This window comes from Chrysemys picta, chromosome 16, assembly GCF_011386835.1.
Source record: "Chrysemys picta bellii isolate R12L10 chromosome 16, ASM1138683v2, whole genome shotgun sequence".
NCBI classification, from domain to species: domain Eukaryota; kingdom Metazoa; phylum Chordata; order Testudines; family Emydidae; genus Chrysemys; species Chrysemys picta.
Window position 1 is genome coordinate 19459970 of NC_088806.1, and position 24699 is coordinate 19484668.

The 24699-nt window shown below is 44.5% G+C and overlaps 1 long non-coding RNA gene across 1 annotated transcript; it reads right to left on the minus strand.

The window, feature by feature from the left end:
* Positions 1-1139: 1139 nt before the first annotated feature.
* Positions 1140-8582, minus strand: LOC135975917 (uncharacterized). Its single transcript, XR_010593122.1, has 3 exons — positions 8401-8582; positions 7542-7697; positions 1140-3352 (listed from the first exon to the last, which is right to left on the minus strand). It is a non-coding gene; the product is annotated as an uncharacterized LOC135975917 (long non-coding RNA).
* Between the last annotated feature and the right edge of the window lie 16117 nt (positions 8583-24699).

Genomic DNA, 24699 nt, shown 5'->3' on the forward strand with positions numbered 1-24699 from the left:
CCTCTCTGTACCTCAGTATCCCCATGTGCAAAATGGGGATAAGATAGCTGCCTTGAAAAGCGCTTTGAGATCTACTGATGAAAAGTGCTAGATAGGTGGTATGATTAGTATTACAAACTTAATGTGCTAGTTGGACATGTCTCTCTGGCCACTGTGTTTCAGTCAGCTCCTCGGGCAGCTCCTGTCTCCTGCATTAATGATTGCATCATACTTTGTTTTGCAGCAGCATTCCGAAAACACCTTGCGGTCGAGCCTATTCTGAAGGTGCAGGCTGCCGTACTTGGCCCTGCAATACCAGTTAGTTCTGGAGAAAGCCAGGAGGCTTGTCATGTGGACGCCTCCAACAAGCCTGCACACAGATTAGTTGGATGCTTCATCTTTTATCATTAGAACAGCAACAAGAGGCTTTCCAAGCGTCCGCCTGCCCATCCCAGGTTCCCCCTGCAGACAGATCCATCACTAGAATTCTGAAAGGCAACTTTTCCCATCACTGGGGTCCCCTCTTCTGTCACTTACAGGGGTTCAAAGAGTCTGCTGCAGGGGTGGAGTACATTTCAAATGGGGCCTGATCAGAGATATTTGACCAGGGAGCAGAACACTGCCAATGTTCAGGGGTGTTCAGATTTTAGTTCCAATACAAAGTACGAACCATGCTGTGATGCTGGCATCAGAAATCCCCACAGGGATGTAAGGTCTTCACATCTGGGGTTCTGGCTGGGGTTCTCTTCTATATTATTGGAGCCACCTATTCAAAGCCAATCCTGCAAGGCACTGAGCTCTTCCTGCAAAACATTGAGTTCCCTCACGTCCCAGTCTGGATGATCAGGCCCTAAAACTCCCCTTTACGGAAAACATATAAATGCATATTTAGCTGCTAATTTAACTTTGTCAAACTGAGTTTTTGTGTGTTTGGTTTTTTTGGTTACACCTTTCTCTCCTCTTTTCCCTCCTTCCCACTCTTTTCTGGGGGCAAAATGGGGAAAAAAAAGGAAAACAAAGTTGGAATAGAAAAAAAAAGAAAAAAAAAGAGGGCCAATATTAACTGAGCAGAATAAAATCTGAAAAAAGTCAGCTTTATTTTAAAAAAATCCAAAGCTTTTTGTTTTTCCATTTCCCATTCTTTTTTGTCCAAACAAACAAACAAACAAACAAACCCCGAACAGTTTTTTTTTCTAAATGTGAAAAGTCATGAGAAAAACAAGCTCTTCTGTGAAATGGAGGATTTTGATGGCTTTACCTTATGTGCAACTATTTTCACTCAGATTTATATAGTTCTGCTGGATGGCATAGAGATCTCAGCACCAGCATACATATATGCTTGTATTTTGTAAAGCTCTTTGGGCAGAAAGAATCATGGTCAAGATTTTTAGAAGTGACTAGTGATTTTGGACATCTCAATTATTTTGGATGTTCAGCTTGAGGTATCTGAAATGGGCCGGAGGCCTGCTCTATATTACAAAGTTGGGTTAGTGTAAGTCACCTTGCATCATCCTATTTGTACTTGTGTTTATGCTCAAATTTGTCTCCGGCTGATATGAGTGTCCCATTATAGTGATGCAGAAAAGATACCTCCCGATTTTTAGAAAGGGCTGAGCACCCACCCTCCAAAAATCTGGCCCCTCTACGGTGTCTCAGATTGGGCACTGAAACACAAGAGGCACCCAAAAAAATCACAAGTCACTTCTGAAAATGTAGGCCTATATAAAGTAAAGTGAAGATGCTCAGATCTAGACCAGGTTGAGGTTCGGATTCAGGGTTTGGGTTCAAAGCTGAATCAAGACTATGGGTGGGTACAACACTGCCAAACATCTCATAGAATCATAGATGTCAGAGGTAGAAGGAACCACTCCACTGTTAGAACACCCACTCCATCATCCTGCCAATGCAGGATCACCCCCATGCTTGCCCAGTCTCCTGTCTCCCTCTTGTCCCAAAATATTTCCCTCCCTTTCCCTTCATGCTTTCCCCTCTCTGCCACACCATGTTCCATTGCACTCCCTCAGTGTGCCTCCTACCCCTCCACATTTCCCTGCACTCTCCTCAGCCTGCCTCGTGCTGTCTACATTTCTCGGACTTCCTATACTTTTCTGTTGCATTCCCCCTCCTTGCTGATCCAACAGCTCCATTCCCGGCATCTCCACATTATCCTGCCCCTTGCCTGACTCTCTCACAGGGTGTTTAAGTGGCCACTATCTTCCTTGAAGGCAACTTGGCGTTAGCCCTATTGGAAGGGCTGGATGGAGGTGGTATCCATTTTTTTGCCCAGGACAGCCTCAAGTTCAAAGGGACATGGCAGCCATCTTACTAAGGGAAGAGTCCCATTGGCAGTAATGGGAAATAGCAGCCATTTTGGATAAGGGCAAAATGTGATGAGATTAGAAGGCATAAACCAGAAATTAATTAGAACACCCCAGACTTTGAAAGAGAGTTGGCATCACTATATATTTACACCATAGTCTAGTAGAAGTGTAAATTCGGGGGGGCAGGTTTCAATGTGGAGATTTGAAACCTAACCCAGGGTGTTTTTTGGCATCTCCACAAGACACTTCTTACTAAACCAACAGGAATCCCTCTTTCCTCTCAAGCAGGTGCCCGCTATGAGCAGGAATGGTATCCCAAGCCCCCTGCCACACTGCTACTGCAACATGCTTATCTGAATCATCGTAACAATAATCCGGTAGCATATCAGTCTTTGCTACAAAGGAGGCCTCCTGCAGCTGCTGTGATCTGTCCATGCCAAGATAGAAAGGTATGCTGCTAGGTTGTTGCCAATCGAACAAAGTGAGCTAATCCCCGTCCAGTCTGTTCCAGCACATCCATTATCTGCTGGAAACACTGATTATTTTTTTGTCAAACAACCTAGGGCAGGAGGAGGGTGAGTTGCTCCACAAATACTAGGGAGCGACTCCCAACCTCAGGTGGTCCGGGGCTGACTCAGCTTTGGTTTTGCTTCCTGTGGTTAGCAAGAATGTTTAAAAAAAGTCATTAAACAAAGGAGTTTCCTAGAGAAGGCGGCTAGTGGGAATGCCAGAGTGCAGGCACTGGCAGCAGGAACCTTTGGGTGAATGCTTCCCATAGGTCCATAAAGTAAAAGAAACCAACACACCAGAGACAAAATAGCGCCCCCACTTTCCAGGTCTACTAAAGTCCTTCCCAAACATTAGTAACACCCATGTCCAGTAGGAAGAGTAGTGATGAGCTCATGCCCATTTATCTTCTCATAGCTGTCAACACCAGGTTACATGCACTGGGAACTTCATGGCGGCACCGACAGAACTGTCATCTTCCCATTCCAAAAGTGCAGGCCCCGGACATTTGAGCAAAAGGAAAATCTTCAAGAGCAGTCTAAGGCCTGTGACACACAGATGAGCAATTCTGAGTCAGTGGATATGCACCTGTACCTCACATGCTTTAGGCTGCAGTATTTGACTTTGTTTCTCCAGGGGAGAGGGAGAGAGACAGTGGGGAGGAAACATGGATGTTAGCTGGATATTGTGTCTCTCTGCACATGTGCAGAGAGTAGCCTGCGGGGCAACTCAGCCAGGAGGGCCCAGCAACTTCCAGAACAGGAATTAAAGACAGGCAGCCCCGTGGACTCATCAGCTGATCAAAACAGGACCAAGAGATGTGCCTGCTGTGACGGCTGGATCCCACTCCCTGCCTGTGGTGTTTAGATGCTGCATGTGATTATTAGAACTGGGAGCACTGGCTGTTGGGAGTCTGAAAGGACAGGAAGGAGCGGGGAGGAGTTGAGGAGGCTGAGTGAGAGTTAGAGAGTGTGTAACTACAGTTTGGTAAAGAGATTTCCACTGTAAATAAAGTTCTGTTGAAGTTTGTTAATACCTTGCCTGGGTGATACAACACTGCCCCACTTTGGATACAGGTCAGCGTTCTTCCAGGTTTATTTATATACTCCATTAGGATAATGTTTGGTCCACCATGGAGTATTTTATGGACCTATAGGAAGAGCTGGGGGAGAAGCATTGGTCTCCTCTAGAGGCAACAGAACCTGTGGAACTCATATTGAGCTCTCACCTAAGGGCTCTAAAGTGGGATTCTGCCTCAGAGAGAGAGCGAGCGAATGGGGCAGCACTTAATGAAGGGAGGATTTGTGAATTCTTGTTTGACTTAGCTGGGTTTATGGGGGAAAAGATGGTGTCCTACAGCGTGAGAGCCTTATAGAGATCCAGAAGTGGACCTTTTATATGCTCATCCCAACCCGTGTACCGCTTTGGATACAGGCAGAGATTCTGTTTCACCAGCAATTGTGAGGACTAGTCAGCTATTGACCCCAGGGCTGGAATGCTGCTAGCTGTGGAGATCCCCAGCCTAATTGTTTGCTGATGGGGTTCTGGGGTGTGTGAAAGGACTGAGGAGTCCAGGTGACACATCCTAGGTACTATGGTCTGGCCATAAAGACTGAGCAGTCACCTCTGAGAGAAGATCAGAGGGGACGTGTGTGCTGAAGCATAGAAAATGTGATGCTGAAACCTTATATTTGAATGTTTGTAACAGAAACAAAAGGGGGAACATCTGCACGAGGAATACCAGAGATTTACTGGTTTTGCGGCTTTTGTTGAAAAGTTATTCATAGTATTCCAAACGCTGTTTACAATATTTTATATTATTTACAGTATATTTTGAGTGCACTACATGTTTGTTTTACTGAGGCAGTGTATGGCATCTCTCTTTGAAATTGTCTGGGGGGCTCTTAACATCTATTTGTCAGGGGTTTACATACAATAGTCCTGAGGTTTAACTCTGTGTAATGTTTTCTGAACAGGTGCAGGAGGAAGGGGAGTGGATTGTTATACAAAATGTTGCCTGAGCATCCCCTGTCCCCATCACACACACAGCCAATTCACTGTAATAGTATCCTCATGAACAAATGGAGGCCCGGAGAGGTGAAGTGACTTGCCTACCATCACACAGCAAGTTAGTAGAACTAGGGATAGAACCTAGGAGCATTGGGGCCTCCTTCATCCTCCAGGATTGTCCTGGAGTCTCCAGGAATAAAAGATTAATCTTTAACTAAAGATTATGTCGTGTGATGAAACCTCCAGAAAACCTCTAGGAATATGTCCAGCTAAAATTGGCAACCCTATATCATTGTTGACCTGTGGCCCCTTTGTGCAGATAGGCTGAAACAAACGGGCTGGTCTGCAGGCCTAGGCCACTGCTTGGAATTCCCCTGGTGCAGTGGGATCTCTATGCCAAGCAAAGAGAGGACCCACTCAGCTCCACCCCCTGTCCCAAGCAAGGAGCATTCTGGGGTATTGTGAGCTGGGGGTGGGGCAGGGTTTGGCCTGTGTCTTGGAGATTCTGCACCTCTCCAAAGTCTCAGAGGGGCCTTTGCAGCAGGTGCACAAGTGAGGGCAGCCCTAACGGAGCCCAGGCCCAGAACACAAAGACGGTCCTTACTCCAAGGAACCTACAATCTGAGTAGCCCAAGGATAAGCCTGGCTCCTTGTACCCTTCTCAATCCCCAGGACCATTCTGCCTGCTGAACCCCAGGAATGTCAAATCTGGTCTAGCAAGAGGACTCGCTGAAGAGCTCAGTGCGGACTTTCTTAACCTCTAATGGAGGGGGGAGTATTAGTCATAGAGCTTAAGGCAGGCAGGGACCACCAGGTCATCTAGTCTGACCTCCTATATCGCACAGGCCACCAATATCCTACCAATATTACTGTTCATCAGTTTGGTCTCTTTCCTTTTTGCGAGTATACTAGTGAGGTGTTCTAAGCAACCGGGGGGGGGGGGGGGGGGACGGACGGGACCAAAAATGTTTGGTATTTGGATGCTTAGTCTATCTAAACTCAGCCAGGCCTCTATCTTCAAATCTCATAAGAGCAAGTTTTCTTGTGGGATTACCTGGTACATTCTGGTTCCACATTCAGTCAGAAAAAGACCAAGAACAGACTTTCTCGTGGAATTATTGTTGTTTCTGGTTCCAGATTAAGCTAAACCCAAGGAGCGTAAAGCAGTGCAAGAATCACAATAGAAATCGAATGCTTTTCCAAACTTGGAAAAGAAAGTTTTGGTTCATATAACTGGTGATGGCTCAAGTCTGTTTTTACTCAGTTAGTTAGTCCAGCCCTGTTTAAATATGAACGGGGTTGAATATTCTAATCTTAGCTCTTTCCCATGACAGCCAGAAGTGGAGTGATGGGTCAGCTGGCCCTTCCAGAAATGTGATCTACATTATTACCCAGGAGATACTGTCTAACAAAGTGTAATATAATGACAATACTATAGTGTCTCTTGCAGTAGAAAAACATCCTATCTTGACTTAAAAAATTGTCAGTGATAGAAAATCCACCATGACCCTTGATAAATTGTTCCAATGGTTAATTATTGTCGCCATTAAAAATCTATGCTTTATTTCCAATCTGAATTTGTCTAGCTTCAACTTCCAGCCATTGCATTGGGTTATATGTTTCTCTGCCTGACTGAAGAGGCCATTATTAAGTATTTGTTTCCCATGTAGACAATTATAAACTGCAATAAAGTCACCCTTTACCCTTCTCTTTGTCAAGATAAATAGATTGAGTTCCTTGAGTTTATTACTAGAAGTCACGTTTTCTAATCTCTAATCATTCTCCTGGCTCTTCTCTGAACCCTCTCCAAGTTATCAATATTCTTCAAAGGCATCTAGAGCTCTGGATGGTTTGAATACTCTTTTAGACTGATTAACTAATTAACTAATTCAAACCCTTGTTTTTCAAGGTAAAATTAAGATATTTAAAAAAAAATCCTAACCAGAACTGGTTGAGAAATTAAACCAATTCACACACAAAAAATTCAAAATTTCAAAGATGTTATTAAGAGTTTGAAAGGAACCCATGTTTTGCTTTTCCAAAATGTATCATGAATTAAAAAAAAAAATCCCCCAATTTTTATTGAAAGCATTGTGGAAAGAGTTTTCCAAATGAGTTATTGAACATTTTTTTTTTACCAAACCCCCAGCTTTTAGGGTTTTTATAATGTTTTCAACAGTGATTTTCTTTCTGAAAAAGATATGGAAAAGAGTGTTTTTATTTATTTATTTAATGAAAATAAAAGGAAAACATTCCAAATGTCAACAAATTTTTACAAAAAAATAATAATAGTTTTTTAAAAGGGTCATTTTTCAACAAAGAAAACTTTTGCTTGAAAAATTCCTAACTATGGTCCCAATCCTGCAATTGGATCTGTGCAGCTGGAGTCTGGCACTCGTGCAGAGCACCATTTATATTAAGATGGCTTTTAATAAACAAAAACACCCCAATCAACTGAAAACCTCATCTGTGCGTGTGACAGGTGCTGTCTCAATGTTTAATCCTTTGTATCAAAACAAGCTTATTAGTCTAATAGAAACAATTCTCTCCCTCCTGCAAAGGAGGTGCCCTGTTGTGAGTTCTCCAAATATTTGCTTAATTCGCCTCAACATTTTAAAACTAAAACATAATATTTGCCCCTCTGGAACATATCAGGGGCTCTCTGTATCCATTGCCCCAACATACCATGGCCCTACTTCTCCCGCTGTGGAAGGGTGGACTCACCACTAGTGTACCCTTCGTGGCTGGACATGGTGTGGCAGCTCTTTGCTGTCTGGTGTCCCCTGCCGACAGTCGCTCCAGTTCTCTGGCGGCCTGCCTCTTCTTGCAACTCAGCCCCTCGGCCAGGTCACGTTTTAGTTCCACAAAACTTCCGGGTAACTGAGAGGCCAACAAACAAGAGTTCAGTGAATAATTCCAAGACCTTTTGTCAGGGCTATGGCTGCTGACTTGAGGCCCAGTGGTTCTTACATTATTCTCTCTGGACTCTGAATTGTGCTTGTCCTCTCAGGTCAGGGGGCCTCATGCCACCATCCCCAGTGGCTGGTTGGGAAACCCAGGCTTTCCCGCCCCACGGGTTCCAGTCCAGAGACCCTAGGACGAGCTGCCAAGATCTGTTCAGTCAGACACCTTACCGCTGCCTCCTTAACATTAGCCTTTCTTCAGGCCTTTTTCCGAGCCCCTTCCCGGGCTCTTTTTAATGAGCAACACCGCCGGGATTTCTCCCCACAGATCTGGTTCCTGCCTTTGTGTCAGCGTTAATCACAGCAGCTTGCTCCAGTCATATGTCTGCCAAGGATCTTCACTTTCTAGTGCCCTGATAGTGACTGCAAAGTTCTTCCCTCTATCCTGCAGCCCCTCCAATCTCAATCTGAACACCCCTTAGGCTTTGCCATCACTACCTCTGGAGTTCACTGCCTCCAGCTTCCTCCCGCCTGAGGACAACCAGCCTCTAGCCCCAAGCTGAGGGTAGCCTCCCCTGAGGTTAAAAAAAAGACAGGACATGCAGAATGGTTCTGGGCCTATAAGCTTGGACAGCTGGCTGTGTGTTCTGAGCACCTTACAGATTTCCTTGGACAGCTACCTCAGAAAAGGGATGATCCTGGGAAAGCCTGGACAGGGTGGCAACCCTACTCCAAGCTTCATTGCCCCCGGCCTCCTCTGGTTCTAGCTCCAGACCACTCTCAGCCCTGCTACCTCTCACACGGGTCTCCTCACAGGCCTCCTCAAGCAGCTTTCCCCCTGCCCTGTGCTTCTTCCTTCATGAAGACCCAGTTTCACCCCAGCTGGGTTTGATCACCAATTATGCCTGACACCCCTCCAGGTGCTACCCAGTGGCCTAATTAGACTCAGGCCCCTGTTAACCATGGTTACCTAGAGTGGGGTTTATATACCCTACCACACACCCCCATGCCAGGGCTCTATGTTCCCCCATTCCTACCTTTCTCCCCATTCTCCCATATCAGGGCCCCCCATTTTCCCCATTAGGGGTTCTGAATGCCCCTCTTTCCCCCATGGAAGGGGTCTGTGTGGCCTCCCATTTCACTCATGCCCTCCATTTCCCCCTTTCCTTGCATGGCCAGGGCTCTGTGTGCCCCATTCCTCTAATTCCCTCTTTTCCTCCATGCACCCAATTCCCCCCCAAACCAGATTCCCCCATTCTTCCTCCTGCCAAGGATTCTGTGTCACCCATTCCCTATTTCTCCCATTCCAGGGTGTTTATGTGCCCCTCCATTCCTTCTCCCATCATACCAGCTTCCCGTATTCTCCCATGGCCCATGCCAGGTGACCTGTAGGCACCCCCATTCCACTCATGGGCCCCACTCTTCACCCTACCATTCTTATTTCTTTTCTTTCTGTCAGACACATGAGTCATTCATGAGGTCAACATTTTTAATCTGTATTGGAGGAAGAGCAGAACTGAAATGTGGGGGAGGGAGGTATTGTTATGCTTGAAACTTTTAATGGCTGCCATCCTCTTGTTCTTTGATCTATAGACAGCAACCAGATGCCAGGGGATCCATGTGTCCCTCATTTCCCCCTCCCAGTTCCAATTTTAACCAAAATCAATATGGTTCTGTCCACTGATGCCTAGAACATTCCCTAAAATTTTGGAATTGATGGGGTGTGGCATTCAAATAGTATTGCATTGCAGACAGATAGAGAAATGCCATTGAGTTGAGTGTAAAAACTTGGCAAATTAGCCTGTGAAACTTAACGCCACATGATATTATTGGCGTCCAGGATTTAATAGGATTCAGCAGTGGATCAGATATTCATAAGAACAACAGGAGGATCCATGGTTACATCAGACAGGATGAAAAATGCTCTCCTGAGCATTAGGAAGAGATCTTGGTTGGCTACTGGGACAGAGACATAAGGATCCATCATTATGTTATACCAACAGCAAGCCAGCACTGCACAAGCTCCAACTCTGTGAATGTGGTTTTGGCAATTCAACGGGGTTGTTTGTGATTCTTCAGGACACAAGGAAGTACAAAGTGTGTTATGCCCCACTTATCTCAGTAACCTTCCAAGCAGCTGCCTCTAATCCTTAATGAACAAAATATGAACTTGCAAGCATGACTGCAATCCACAAACAGATACCTTGGGCCAATTCTGAGCTCAGTTACATCATTGCAAATCAGACACAATGGCAATGGGTAGCCAGACAAGAACCCAGCTAGAGAGAGAACTATTGGAGCAATGGAGTTACAATGTACATAAATGTACACAAATATAACTGACAGCAAAATTCCAAGTATCACCCCAACCCTTTCCCTTTTGAGCATCCCAAGGTCAGCCAAGATGGGACAGGAAGTTGGAGTAATTCTGCAGAACACTACTGCAATCAGTTTAAATGACAATCTCCTTGCATACCTACCAATGATTTTTTTTTTAGCTCTCTGGCTTTGTTAATTTTTTTCCTCTTCCACTCTGTTTATTTTTGTCGCAGATTTATTAGGTGCACAGATAAGTGCCATTTAGCTTTGCAGAACTGTCATCACCAGCACTTTATGAATGGGATCATTCACTGACAAACTATTTAAACACTAAAATGGGGGGGAAAATTTACTGCCACAGGTCAACGAGGAGGCCAAGATCAACCGAAACTCGGCGCATTTCTCCTTGAATATAGGAATGTGAGGAGGATGCTGAGAGTTTGCTTTAATTTATCCTCACACATCAAATTTAATGTCACTTTGTCTGCCGTGATATTCTGTCTAGAGTGCATGCTAGAGTGCTGTCTAGTTTTTAGCTGCTAGCAAGCATGGGATTTAAAAAAATCAATAGATAGGGAATCATGCATCTGCTAATAAGGGCTGTGAAAAATAATAATATATGGAGCTATCTCATAGAACTGGAAGGTCATCAAGTCCAGCCCCCTACCTTCACTAGCAGGACCAAGTACTAATTTTGCCCTAGATCCCTAAGTGGCTCCCTCAAGGATTGAACTCACAAAACCCTGGGTTCAGCAGGCCAAAGCTCAAACCACTGAGCTATCCCTCCTCCTCAAATAAAGTATGAGGCCTGGATCCCCATTCATCCCACTGCTGCTGCCACCAACAATCAGTTCAAGGCTGTGAAGTTGTTTGAAAATGACACAAAGTCTGGTCAGTAAGGCAATAAACTTGCCTGCAGGAGTTCTGAGTTCAGGTCTTATGTCTGCCCCAGCCTTTATATTTGATCTTGCACAGATCATTTTATCTCTTTGTGCCACAGTTCCTCACCTATCAAAAAGGGATAATAATATTTCCTTTCTCCCACTTATTGTCTAGTTGGATTGTGAGCTTTTTTGGGGGAAGTGACTGTCTCAACTACTTTTGTACAGTGCCAAGCACATTGGGGCCCAGTGTCGGTTGGGCCTCTGGGCATTACCATCATACTTCTACTAATAATTTCCATAAAATGTCCTAGAATGATGATCTGATGTGGCTGTTCTGGAGATGTGTTAACAGAAGTCCTGTATGTTCTCCATGGAGATAAAACACTTGCATTAGAGCAGAAGTTTATCCCAGTTTCTTTGGCCACCATTTCTCCTCCTTGGCTGTTGTGCAAGGTGTCAGAAACATAGGAATTAAGATACTGGATCAACGCAGTGATCCTTCTTGCCCAGTATCCAGTCTCCAATAGTGGTCAGCCCCAGCTGCTTCAGAAGAAGACACAAGAAACCCTGCAGCAGGAAGTTATGGGGTAACTTTAGGGAAAGTTTCCTTCTAATCCCCAATATTTATAGGTTGGCTTATGTCCTGAAGCATGAGAGTTTGTATGCCTTCCAAAACTCTTGGGTTTTGTTTTAATACTTACTATTATAACCTGGAATGTTCTTGTCATCCACAGAAATGTCCAATCCTTTTTATGAATCCTGGTAAACTCTTGGCTTCAATAATATCTTGTGGTTGTGAGTTCCATAGGCTAATTAAGCATTGTGTGAAATAGTATTTCATTTTATTCATTTTAAATTTTCTCCCTTTCAACTTGTTCTTGTATTATAAGAAGAGGATGAGGAGAAGATCCTGATATACCACCCATTATTCTGTATACTTTTATCTTCTCCTGTTTTATTCATCTCCTCTCTTAGGTAATCCCAATCTTTGCAATCTCTCTTCCTAGGAGAGCTTTTCCAGGCCTTGAATGATTTCTGTTGCCTATTTCTGCTATATACTGTTTGAGATGGTGTGACCAGGAGTGAACACAATATTCCAGAGAAGGTATATTGTTAATTTACATAATGGTGTTATAATTCAGCACCTGGATACCCCAGAGGTAGCAGCATTTTAACAGTGGGATATACATACCAGCTGAGATTTTCATGGGAATTGGATGAGCAAAACTCTTAGACGGTTTTGAAACTCTCCATTATAATTTGTAAAGTTCTTTGGGATCCCATAGTATGAAAACTCCTGTAGAAATGTAACATTTCATGCCGGAAGCCCATTTCAAAGAGACTTGGCAGAGCCCTCGGGAACAGTCTGTAAGAAAGAACGCTGAATTGGACAAGTGGTGAGTAAAGGAGGTGGCCTAAGATTTCCCATCTCTAACTTCTATGATGCTATGACCCTATGAATTCCACTGCTTTTTTTCCCTAGTGAAAGTTTTCTCTTTACCTGATCCTGGGATATTGCCAGGCTTACAGCTCATTATACAGGGGGATCAAGTTGTATTGTAAAGTTGACAAAAATAACAATTTTATTTTTTTATTCTCCCCCAGCAATTCCAAATCACCATGCAAAGCCTCTTGACTAATATGGTCAGATTTAGAGTTAATCCTTGCCTGCTTGGTATATTTGCATGTAGGTATTTGAGAGATTTAAATGGACACCATTAGCTCCCATGGGGTCTCATTTCATAACATACCTTAGAAACACAATCTGATGGAAGAAGATAAGAGACAACGGTTTCTCAGTAGCAATAAGCTTTAATTCTGCTCCCCTTACAGTGTGAAATCAGTGAAAACAAGGCCTCCATGCCCTTGGCTCACAAAGTGCTTTACAGACATTAAGTTGCACAGTACCCTTGTGAGGTAGGTGAAACATCCATTTTACAGCTGGAGAAACTGAGGCACAGACAGATTAAGCAACTTGCCTAAGATCACTGAGAAAGTCAGTGGTAGAGCTTGGCATAGAACCCAGGAGCTCTGACTCCCAGTTTCCTGCTCTGATTTCTTGACAGCATTCTGTTAGGATAGAAGCAAATTTTAAAAAAATAGTTCAGGTGCTCATATTAAATTTATATTAATTTGATTGAAAGTCTTTGGCGTGGGAACCAGGCTGGAAATCCCACCAGCTCAGCCTCCTCATAAGTTTTCCTGAATGTCTATGGTTTTGATGTGAGTGGAAGTATTATAACAACCTTTCTCATAGTATTTTACCACCTGCAAATCCAGGCAAAATTAGCAGGTGCAGAGGAGAGTGAAATTTAGAGATTGGGAACAAGCTGCAGAATTCAGATCTGGATCTGGATTTTGAATGTGCAACAGTTTGAGGGTAGTTGGAGTTTGTGGTTTTGGCTCAACCTACTGTAAAGGTAACATTTTCAAAGGAACCTAAGTCACTTGGGCCCAGATACTCAAAAGTATTTAGGTACCTAACTCCCACTGACTTCTCTTTAATGAGAATTAGGCACCTAAAGATCTTTGAGATCTGGATCTTAGCAGACTAAGTACCATTGAAAGTCTTTGTTATTTGGGCTCCTAAGTCACTTAGGCTTGGTCTACACTACCCCCCTAATTCGAACTAAGGTACGCAACTTCAGCTACGTGAATAACGTAGCTGAAGTCGAAGTACCTTAGTTTGAACTTACCTTGGTTCACACTGGGCAGGCAGGCTCCCCCGTCGACTCCGCGGTACTCCTCTCGCCGAGCTGGAGTACTGCAGTCGACGGCAAGCACTTCCGGGTTCGACTTATCGCGTCCAGACTAGACGCGATAAGTCGAACCCAGAACTTCGATTTCCAGCCGTCGAACTAGCTGGTAAGTGTAGCCAAGGCCTTAGGTTCTTTTGAAAATGTTACCCCAGGGCCATTCATAAGATTTGGATATGGATTCTGGGTTTGATTTCAAAGTCACCCGCCCTGGATGTTTGCGGGTGCTTGGATTCAAGCACATTTCCAGGGTACCAAACTCTTTTGGGCTCAGACTTACTCACTGTTTTAACCTCAGTTATCACAGGACAGACCCTCCCACTACTGTTTTATTGGACTGGTTCACTAGCACCACAAGAGTGTGGCCCGAAGACTATTGAAGTCAATGGGTGTTTTTCTGTTGACTACAGTGGCTTTTTCCTCTGTGAACTGGCACTAGAATCTGGTGGTCCCAGCAGAGAATGACTGTATAATCGCAAGTGCTCATTACTGAGTAGTACACACCGGTGTATCAATGAGCCACGCACAACAGAGCTCACTCCTCTTGCATGGAAGCTGCATTTTGGTGCGGTCACACCAATATGAAGTTCGGGGCAAAGCCATTGTTCAAGGTCATCGTTATCAACACACTGGCAATAGAATTAGCCAATGAGCAGAACTGCAAATTGTGATTGGAGGCATGCTGTGTGTGTGAGTGTGTGTGTGAGAGAGAGACTAACTTGTCCCTCACCAGAAACAGAGGCTGTGAGGGTCCCTGGAACAAGATGACAATAGTTTTACCAGGTGAGCCAAAGGAAGGCTTTCTATTTCCTGAACCCCAGATTCATCCTTGGTGTAACTCCACTGAGACTACCCCAGGGATGAATTTGGCCCTGAGTCAGTAGAAGCCATGCTCTGGTTTCTTAGCTGGAAGTTGCTTCAATTTACATGCTAGTTGGCTCTATCCCCAGCATCTTCCTCTGGTTTTGGTTGCTAGATGCAGCTCTTTTTCTATCTGATTTTTTATTGTTTTTATGGTATGTAAAAAATGAGGCTTGCCAGAATTGACAGTTTTGCTTTAAGTGGCAAGTAAAGAAACCATGTGACCTTTATATTCCCTTAATGCATTAAGACAGACAGATTTTATCGTCATTTTGTTTGTAGATGTACACCCTTAGGCTGAGATCTCATCAGAGCTTATAAACTAGAGTTCAGGTGGGTAGTGCTTGGGTGGGAGACCTCCAAAGAAAAGCCCAGAAGTGCTGCACAAGGCGGTGTCTGTGAAAGTGGGTGGCATTCCTTCCTTTGAGCCAGACTGAATCAATGCCCTGGAATGTTAAGGGGTGCTGTGGGGGTGGGATCTGAAGCCAAAGTCCTGAGTGTTCACAGTAGTTAATGATCTCATGGCACTTTTAGCACACGTAGGTATGTTTCTCCGGGTCAAATTCTAACTCCCATTCATTCTGCCTATCTAAATTCCACCTGCAGCTTAGAATGGAAGTGGTATTCTTCACTTCTTGCCCCAAACAGGGCCGGCTCCAGGGTTTTTGCCGCCCCAAGCGGCGCAAAAAAAAAAAAAAAGCCACGATCGTGATCTGCGACGGCAATTCAGCGGGAGGTCCTTCGCTCCGAGCGGGAGTGAGGGACCGTCCGCCGAATTGCCGCCGAACAGCTAGACCTGCCGCCCCTCTCCGGAGTGGCCGCCCCAAGCACCTGCTTGGTAAGCTGGTGCCTGGAGCCGGCCCTGGCCCCAAAATACTGTGCAATTTAGGAACAGAGAAATTGCCAGATGTAAGAAACTTCACAGTAGGAAGATGTGGAATAAATTCCCTCCTTGAAGGCTTCAGCCTAACATCTAGTAGTTGGCTTAATTCAAAAGCATAAGGTTTTGTATATCTTACACACACACAAAAAATCTTAGCATTTACTATAACAACCCTGGATATTCTTGTTTTCCCTGCAAATGTCCAGTTACTCTTTGGATCTTGCTAAATTTTTGGCATCCTGTGGCAATGAGTTCCACAGTCTATTACTTCTACTTGGCCCAAATGTGTTGCTTCTTTGTTGCTGTGTTCTACCCTGGAGATTTCTGCATTTCAAAGAGGATCCTTGTATGGATAGCTTCTTGAGAGCCTTTGGATGCTATAGATGCCTCTCTTACACAGGTGTAATACCATTGTAACTCCTGATTGAGACCTCTGTAAGCAACAGCAGACTCGGACCCTAAATGCTGTCAGATTGCTGCAGTGATTATTATGAATAAGGTTCTAATTTTATCCTGGCTTTTGCAAGAGCTACAGATTGGCACAATAACAGACTGCATATTAAAAATAGAAGAGGCTGTTAAAGAGATTGTTAATAGTCCTGTTATGTTCAGTTCCATTTTTTAGAAAAATGAGGGGAAGAGGAGAGAAATCTATGTTTGCCTAATGAATTAATAATAATAAATCATTGCTACTGTTATTATTCCATTTGGCAAACACAGAAATATTCCCCCTTCCCTCACTGGGTTTCTGAATGGAGCTGAAATGAATATGGCTGTGTCTGTATAACAACTTCTATTTATAGGGCACAATCCCTTCTTGTGTCAAAATAACTTTATTTGTGCACCAGTCGCATTCTCAATGGTGTTAATTAACTTTTGGTACAGAGACAGAAGAGGCAACAAAAAATGAATTTTGGCAAGATCTGGAGAAGTAATGGCTGGGGCTTTTTAAAATTTAATTTAATTTTTTTAATTCTGTGCTATGGAGGAAGAAATAGAAATATTTTTTTTAAATGATTTTAAACCCCAGATGACTTTCCCCATTGTTCAGAGTGGAAGAGTAATGAGTGCATGTCTTCAGACTAGAAATAAGGCCCAGTTTTTTTTAACAGGGAGGGTAATTTAACACTGGAACATTTTACCAAGAACTGTGGTACGTTCTCCATTACTAGCAATTTTAAAAATCAAAGATGGGAGGCTTTTCTAAAAGATAGGCTGTAGTTCAAATAGGAATTAATTATGATGAGCAGGAGGTCAGACTAGATGATCACAATGGTCCCTTCTGGCTTTATAATCTATGAAAATCAAATAATGCTCTTGGGAACACAGTGGCCCATTAATTTGAGGTGCTAGGACTTTGCCTACAATCCCTGGAGTTGACAAATCCTTTACACTGAGTTTGGTTGGAAGATAGGATGTCTTTAGCAGCACACAGCAAGGAGGAAATGTTTAAGTGCTTGACTAGAGATTGCCAGTCCAGCTCTGCTCAGCATGGCCCTGGCATGCCACACGTAAAAGTTCTCAGCTGGCAGCATTCGGAATTGCTGCAATGCAGTGTTAGTCTTAATCTGGCCTTGGCAATATGTGCATGCAGTTACCCAGCATGCCTTGCCAACAATTTTGTTTTATAAATAGAGGTAGCAGAATGCAAAAATTAAAGTGAGGAGGATTTAAGGTCCTTTACATGGTGTCATCGTGCATGAATTTGTAGTGCATGAGGCATGGATAACATTCAACTTCAGAGCGCTGTCTAATCAGAGATCCCAATACCAATCTTTCTCCTGTATTTCTGCTCCTTCATACCCTTCTGTCTCTATTAGCAGGCGTTCGATAATAAGATGAATTTTTTGGGAAAGAAGTTGAGAGATGAAGAGAGAGAGTGAGAGCGCACACACACACTATTCTACTTCCATAGCATCGTTTGGAATAATAGAAAATGATGCATCAATTTATCTAGTGATCAAAACAAAACTATTCCATACAGTATGTTTTCTGATGCTTTGTCTAGTCTACTTTTAAAATGATCGATCTTTGCGTCTAGTTTCTAAGCATTTCTAGTGAACGCATCACGTCACTGTTATACTGAGATGCCACATATCCAGTTAGAATACAATGAGGAGTATCGTTTGCTGGCTAATTCTCAGATGACTTTCACTTCCTGCAGCCCCCTGCCTTGTTCTCTATTAATATTATTATTTATTCTTTGTACTACTGTTGCACGTAGGAGCCCTATTCATGGATCGGGATTCTATTCTCCTAGGCACTGTACAAATGCAGACCCTTCCAAATTCTAGAGCAAATGAGGCAGTGATGCTACTGACAGCTTCATTCATCACACAACACTGATTCATTCCTTAAACACCTGTGCACTGAATGAGGCAGGTGTCCTGTGGGAAAAAATAGTTTGTATAGTTAAAGACTGGGGACCAGATTTTTAAAGGTATTTAGGTGCCTAACTCCCATTGATTTTGTTCACCCAGTGTAAAACCCCATGTGGGCATTCACACCAATTTAAACCTGATTTATTTTGATTTAGCTAAGCTCAATTATTTGACTATTTAAGCTTAACCAACAAAAAAAAAAAAAAAACAGAATCAGAGTTCCAGGATGAAATTCTGTGGGCTGCACCATGCAGGAGGAAAGACTAGATGATCATAACGGTCCCTTCTGGCCTTAAAATCAATTAACTAGATTGAAGAATGTCCGCATAGGTGTTGCACTGTTTAACGAAATCAGATATTAGTTAAACCAGTGCAACTTTTGTGTGATGACAAGCTCTTAGACTGCAAGAGGCTGCTTCTAAATTACACAATGCCCAATGTGGCTGTGAAAAGTGGGGATCTCGTTAATGTACATGAGCATCAGGTCCTAAGAACTTTGGCCCAGGGACTGCCTTTATATCCACACCTTGCACAGCACACCGTTGGTGCTTAACATATACATAATTATTATGGAGGTGCGAGTCACAGCTTCATAGTTAAGGTTAAGTTCCATTTTGCACGTAAAGCAAGGATTCAACCTCTATGTTGTGTATGAAAAGTACAGCATATCCTCCCCAAACGTACAGCACTCACTCATAGAATGCACACTGAGCTTCCTTAGATCTAATGAGTAACCCCATTCATTCATTTATGAGTTAAATTGATTTAAAAGATACGCAGCATGATCTCCAAAGGCATCACATAAAGACGACAATAATAATCAGATGCAACCTTTGTAGGATTTCTTTCATCCTGAAAGTGCTTTACAAGTAACTTAACTTTAAATATTATTTTATTTTAGTTATTATTTGAATAGCAATTATAGATATTTTGATTGAATTCAACCTCTTTGTGTTGATACCAACTCCAGGGATACTATCCCCAGTGCAGTGCAGTCTTATCTTACATGTGCAGTATTATCTGCACAGTGCAGTGTTGCTACCTGCCTAGCATGAAAAATAAGGACAAAGAGGACGGTGATACAGTGCAAACCACTCCAGGAAACACTTGTTCTGTCGAGCACCTGACAGAGATATTTTCTCACTTTAAAAAAAAATGAGGTTTTTTTGGTGGGGGTGAAAAGCAAACAGCCATCACTCTTCTCACCTGTCCTACTCGATAATTTGAAATTTTCTCTCAGGTAAAACAGCTGGGTTCAGATGACGGTCACATACACAGCATTATCCACCGCAAAGTATATATTAGGGTCCTATGTTCAGCTGGTGTCAATCAGCATGGATCCATTTAAACTGGCTGAGAATCTTGCCCTAAGTGATCCAAGGTTCACAGACAATATGGAGCCTTTCCCCTTTAGAACACAGGGCGAGATCTGCAGTCGTTGGAAGGCTACTTGGTGTTGGTCCAGCTCCTGTGAAGCAGCTCCTACGTCTCTCCCTTTTTGGCCGCCAGAGCCAGCGGTCTGACCAGGAGAAAGGGAGGTGTTGCCAGGGAGGCCTTTATGACCATCCTGGCTGCTGGAGGCTGTGGGCAGCTGGCATAATTTACAGCAACCTGAGATCTGTTCTAAACTATGTCAGGGACCTGGCCAGCCCCAAGATCTGGATGGGGATGCACAAAGGTAGCTTATCTTGGGCACAGCTGGGGATCTATCCCACATTTTACAAATGGTTCCTGTTACTACTGTTTCCAGCGGGATTTCCCTGGCCAGAGGGCACCAGGCCTAGCTGTTTTCAATCGTATTTTTAAAAGTTTTCCAGAGTAGGTAGGGCACTAGAGGTAATTGATTTCTGTCAGGTGCTATCAATCTTAAGGACTTACCTGGCCCCTATTACTGTTGTACCAGAGCACCTCACAATCTTTAATGCTGTGAAAAAACAGCTCTACCGCCCTGTTCCTTGAGCTCTGCTACCCACGGATTTTCTCCCTGGACGCCCCTTTTCAGAACAGTTGATCTCAGGTTCCCACTGCTTTCCTTCCCAGGGGAACAGAGAGACTTGGAGAGCAGGACTGCCACAGTGCCAGGGAGCAGGCAGGGAGAGCCCCATGTCCATTCTCTCTGCCCCTTGCTTGACGGGCTCTTAGCCACTTCCCCTCACTGGCTCTCTCCTCTTCTCTAAACCTAGATGCCCTGTTTTAAAGCTCTGGCTCTGCTCCCTGTTAAAGGGACAGTGTTAGCCTGTGACAGAAGGGTGGCTGGGGGGTCGACATGCAGTAAAAGACAGACCCTGCCATAAAGGACTTACAAACTAAATGGAATGGTATGTCTGCCACCTTTTGATAGGGAACATTGTGTGTCCCTCTGTGCTGACTCGTATGGAGGGTGGGAGCAAGCAGGCACTGGGGAGTCATGGGAGCCTTTGATTACACGTAGACACATGGGAAAGCCAAACCAGACTCTTAACCAGTGCAGCAACTTGTTCCATAAACTCTGGAGGGGAGAGAGGACAGAGGAATGGCTCAGCCATTACCATGGGCTGGTTCACACCAGCCCTGATCAGACCTGGCAGTCGCAACCCAAGCCTCTCCCATCTGCTGTCTATCAGGCCACACAAAAAGGGAAGAGAAAGAAAGGAAAAGGTGGAGACCACATGTACAAATTAATTGATGCTCTCCAGGCTCCTTCCTCTTGGTAATATTAAACCTTTAATCCCAGGGATTAAACACCCCGGTGTTTTATTTGTCCCTGTAAAACAAGTGAGGAAAGGAGTCAGGAAAACCATTACATCCAAATCCTTCCCCTCTGGGCTAGAGATGCAAGCCAAAGGCGGCCTTTAACACAAGCGGTTAGATTCTGCTGAGGTTGGATAACACTCAACCCACGTTATAGTGTAGCACCCTGTTGCCGCATACAAAGAGACATAACTGTGGTCAGCACGGATTGAACTGGGACCCTTCAGCACCAAAGCCATAAGCTCCTGCCACTTGTGCTCAATGAGAACTCTGGCAGCTCTTGGTAAATGGCAGCTACAGTCTCCCTGGGTGCGTCTACACAGCCCATGGCAGCAGGCCTCCGAGACAGACCCAGGCTGGTGACGCTCACGTCAGCAATCTGAAGTAGCTGTGTAGGCAGCACTTTGAAGTTGTGGCTCGGGCTGGAGCTTGGGCTCTGAAACCCACCCCCCTTCTAGGCTTCAGAGCCCGAGTTCCAGCCTGAGATGTGACTTCAAAGCCCTGCCTACACATCTATCGTTAGAGCACTAGTGCCCTGCTAATCCAAGTCTGTTGACCCAGGCTGCCACAGGCTGTGTGAATATTGTAGACACTGAGGCCAGCCACTACTAGAAGAAATGCTTACAATCACCAAGACAGTGTATTAAAACATTACCCTAGAGCCAGGATTCTCCTAATGTATAGGCCACCTCTTTGTGCACCCACCTGATTTCACTGGGAGATTGAGTCCAGAAATGCAAGCCTGGACCCTGTGAATGCTCAGGTGCACTATTATCTCGTGGATAAAGCAGATGACAGAAATGACTGTGCTCTGGAGACGGGTCACCCTGCAACCTTGGGCAGGTCATTTCTCTTCTGTTCATAGAGTCATAGAAATGTAGGGCTGGAAGGGACCATGAGAGGTCATCAAATCTAGCCCTCTGCACTGAAGCAGGACCACCTAAATCTAGACTATCCCTGACAGCCAGTGATAGGGGTTCACAACCTCCCTTGGAAACCAGTTCCAGAGCTGAATTATCCTTATAGTTGGAAAGTTTTTCCTAATATCTAACCTAAATCCCCCTCGGTGCAGCTGCCATTACTTCTTGCCCTAACTTCAGTGGACATGGAGAACTATTGATCACTGTCCTCTTTGTAGCAGCCCTTAACATATTTGGGGACTATTATCAGGTCCCCCCTCGGTCTTCTTTTTTCTCAAGACCAAACATGCCTGTTTTTTTAACCTTTCCTCGTAAGTCAGGTTTTCTAAATCTTTTATCACTTTTGTTTCTCTCCTCTGCACTCTCTACAATTTATCCACATCTTTCCTAAAGTGTGGTGCCCAGAATTGGACACAGTACTCCAGCTGAGGCCTCACCACAGCTGAGTGGAGAGGGACAATGACTTCCCATGTCTTACATTCTCTTGTTAATATGCCCCAGAACGATATTAGCCTTTTTCTCAACTGCATCACATCATTGGCTCATATTCAATTTGTGATCCTCTCTGACCCCTACATCCGTTTCTGCGGTATGACTAGCCAGTCGTTTGTTCCATTGAAGTCAATGAAGCTATGCCGATTTACACATAAGATGTGGCTCATACAGTTTCATTTCCAACAAATATACAATTTTCCAAATATATTTTCCAAGTCTACAGCCCCAAACAGGAATTTAACCCCCCCGTTATCCTCCACACACACCAGGTCCCAGTGATATCCTGCTCTGCTATGTTGCACTGATAGCCGTCTCTATATAAGCAAGTGAGTGAGCACTCGCAGCATTTGATACCCAGACATTAACCAGTACATATTACTGCTTCTTGGCTGCCTATGAGTCTGGAAAACCATGATGAAGGGAAGGATATGGGATTTCTTCATCTAACCTACTTCCTCTGCTCAAGGAGCTCATCTGAGGAGGAGAAGAGAAAGAGGCCAGAGAAAGGAGGTTGTTTTTGGATATTGGGATAGAGCATAACGGGGAGATAGTAGATGGCTGCAGCAAGAAGGATGTAAGGTAAGGAGAGAGGTGGGGAGGAGAGGAGAAAGGTGGCAAAGATTTGGAAAGGCACAGCTGGAAAACGGTGGAGGGAAGAAAACCAAAATAAGGACGGTGGTGGTTGTTGAAGGAGGGGAGAGAAACAAATGCCTGTGTGTAGTCGTGCCTTTGCCTGCCATTCAGAGCCAGAAAAAGCAATGATGTTTCCCCAATTATGGGTCTGGCTTGCACCTGGCAACATTGTTATACAACGCTACCATTCCTTTAGTCCCAATTCTGCTCCCCTGCCACCACTGCCTACGGCTTCCAACTCTTAAATTCCCTGCACTGGAATTCATGTAAAATTAGGCCAGAATTGTAGGGTGTAGAGGTTCCCTCCTTAACATATCAGCTGCTCATCAGAGGGGCTGCAAAGCAACTTACTCTTCTCATCCAACTTTCCACACGGAGGACTGAAATTTGTTTCCTTTGCAGAGATTATTGCTGCTACCTGCCTGGGGGGAACACTCTCTTCCTTGAACTCTCAGGTTAGGCCACATTGTGCCTGGGGGGTTTTCCTTGCAGAGAGGTTCTGTCAAAGAGATGACACAAGAATTTGTTAAGAAACGAATATGTTCCCTCCCTCCCCCATGTTACTTCTCCCCTGCCAGGGTTCAAAGGCACCGAGGCTCGGGAAGCTCTAGTGAAATCGGAGGAACTCTTTGCGTTAGGGTCAGGGCCGGCTCTAGCTTTTTTGCTGCCCCAAGCAGCAAAAAAAAGCGCCGCCCCCCAGCCCCCTCCGCCGAGCGCCGCCCCCCCCCAGCCGAGCACCGCCGGAACCCTCCCCAGAGCGCCGCCCCCCCCGCGCTCCCCCGCCGCCCCTTATCAGGTGCCGCCCCAAGCATGTGCTTGGGTGCCTGGTGCCTGGAACCGGCCCTGGTTAGGGTGCGTCTACATGGCAAATAAAGGTGTGATTGTAGTGTAGGTAGGTTCCAGCTAGGCCTCCCAGGGCTGCTGCCACAGAGCTTGGGGTCTAGCAACACCCAGAGCCTCGTAAGCAGCCTGAAGAAATCTGCCTGAGTTTCAACAAACATTTGGCTTGAGTGCAAACCATTTGGCTTGAGTTAATCAGCATTTTTCAGTGAAAATATTGCTGGAAAATTTCCAACCAGCCTTAGTCCCACTGACCTTAAATGAAACTTAAGCTCCTAAAGCCCAGATCCTCAAAGGTATTTAGGTACCTAACTACCACTGATTCTCCTTTTGACCCAACTGACTAGCCAAAAATTTGGGGTCTTGTAGGAGAAATTGGTGACAGTCAGGTATTTCTTTGATGCAGTTTTCTTTATTTACAAAGAATGTACAAAGTCCTGTTTCCCTGAACACGAGGACTCAAACAGCAGGAGAGTTTCTTCATTTGGTGTCCCAAGCCTGCCTTTCCAAGCAGCTCTCTGTACCCAAAAAGCTTTTTCTCTTAGCTTTCTCTAAGGGTCACATTGCAAGCTTTCTGTTACTGTCTGCTTGGCTTTCTCTTTCTGCTTCAGCTTATGCTGGGTGTCTCTCTCCCTTTCACACACACATAGCCCAAGACAATTCCATCAATTGAAGCCCAAGCACCTGCATCTGAAACCCCTTGGGCCACATGGTTCAGCTGTTCCATGTGCCTATATTTTGGGTGTTTGAGCCACCTGATTACAATAGGCCTAAATCCCTATTAAAAATGGGGCTTGGGCTTCTAAGTCCTTTGGATGCTTTTGAAGATTTAACTTTAAGTGATGTGACCAAGGGTATATAGGAAATCTGTGGCAGAGTGGGGCGTTGCCCCTAGATTTCCTGCATATTCAGTTAATGCCCTAACCACTGGATCATACTCACTCATCTAGAGGAAGGATAAGAGCTCTGCCTGTGAGAATAAGCCCCCTTCCAAGAGTCTGCTCCTTCTGATAGTGTCTCTCTGACATGTATGGAGCAAACCATTCATTTTTGTCTGGCAGCTAATGATACATTAGGGTGACGATTTATGGCTCGGCAGTTAGTGTTTTGCTGGTAGATGTGTAAGGCTCTTTAAATATTGCCCGGGGTAGAGATCCATAAAGATGAGGGAGGAGTCTCTGTGCAGCTAGCACAAAAGGTGTTTTGTTTTTCTGAACAGAAACATCAGCTTATGAAGCTGCCTTTTTTTTCTCTCTGTCTCCCTCTCCCCCTTTCTT